Source organism: Hyaena hyaena, unplaced genomic scaffold (genome assembly GCF_003009895.1).
Source record: "Hyaena hyaena isolate Hyena2069 unplaced genomic scaffold, ASM300989v1 scaffold_208, whole genome shotgun sequence".
NCBI classification, from domain to species: Eukaryota; Metazoa; Chordata; class Mammalia; order Carnivora; family Hyaenidae; genus Hyaena; species Hyaena hyaena.
In genome coordinates this window covers 818,600-820,015 of record NW_024080839.1, presented here as the reverse complement: position 1 = coordinate 820,015, position 1,416 = coordinate 818,600, and the positions used below count along the sequence as shown (strand labels likewise).

Here is a 1,416-nt window from a genome sequence, read left to right as displayed (position 1 = left end):
GGATATTCTTTCCTGCTTTGTCAAAGATCAGTTGGCTGTATACTTTTGGGTCCACTTCTGAGTTCTCAATTCTGTTCCATTGGTCTATGTGTCTGTTTTTGTGCCAATACCATACTGTCTTGATGATGACAGCTTTGTAGTAGAGGCTGAAGTCTGGGATGGTGATACCTCCCATTTTGGAAAAACAGACTCTTAACTATAAACAATAACCAGATGGTTACCAGATGGGAGGTGGGTAGGGTTATGGGTGAAACAGGTGAAACAGGGGATTAAGAAGCGTGCTTGTGATGAGCACGGAGTAACATACAGAACAGATGGATCACTACGTTGTACACTTGACACTAATATGCTTCCCCTCTCTTCCTTGGCGCTGCCTGTGGAGGTGGCAGCCATCTCTTACTCCATATCATGGCTGCCCTTAACCTCTGGTGAAGCCCAAGACTGTTAAAAAAAGAATCAAGAAGTTCATCTGGCGTCAGTCAGACCAATATGTCAAAATTAAAAGCAACTTGCAGAAACCCAGAGGCATTGACAGTAGAGCGAGCCCAAGGCTCCAGGGCCAGATCTTGATGCCCAATGTTGGTTACAGGAGCAACAAGAAAACAAAGCATATCAGTGGCTTCTGGAAGTTCCTAGGCCACAACCTCAAGGAGCCTGAAGTGTTGCTGATGTACAACAAATCTTACGGTGCAGAAACTGCTCACAATATCTCCTCCAAGAATTGAAAAGCCACTGTGGAAAGGACAGCCCAACTGGCCACCAGAGTCACCAATCCCAGTGCGAGGCTGCGCAGCAAAGAAAATGAATAGACAGCTTAGGTGCATGTCATATTTGTGTTAAGTAAAACCATAAAACTACCAAAAAAAAAACCAAACTAATATAACACTGTAGGGGCACTGGGGTGGCGCAGTTGGTTAAGCATCCAACTTTTGCTTTTGGCTCAGGTCATGATATCACGGTTTGTGAGTTCAAGCCCTGGCTTGGGTGCCAGGCTGACAGCATGGAGCCTGCTTGGGATTCTCTCTCTCCCTCTGCCCCTCCCCTGCTCTCTCTCTCTCTTTCAAAATAAATAAACATTTAATACAATACTGTATGTTAACTATACTGGCATTAAAATTAAAAGCTTAATAAACATGTTTGTTCTTCTACTTTCCATCTCATTGCTTTTTATTCTACTTTCTGTGAGATATTTTTCACTTCCAAGAGCTCTTTCTTGTTAACCAACATTTTATATATATCTAACATACATCTATATGTTGTATATATTTTATGCATATCATATAATGAATACCTACATATAACGTATAGCAAACTCTTTCTTAAGTGATACGTGTAATTAGATGTTATTATTACCTTTTAAAGTTTTATTTTATATTTATTTTGAGAGAGAGAGAGAGCATGTGGGTGTGCATAAGC

General features: G+C 41.0%; 1 pseudogene; it reads left to right on the top strand.

Annotated features, from left to right (window-relative positions):
* The first annotated feature begins 422 nt into the window (after positions 1 to 422).
* Positions 423 to 809, top strand: LOC120238424 (annotated as a pseudogene).
* The last annotated feature ends 607 nt before the right edge of the window (positions 810 to 1,416 follow it).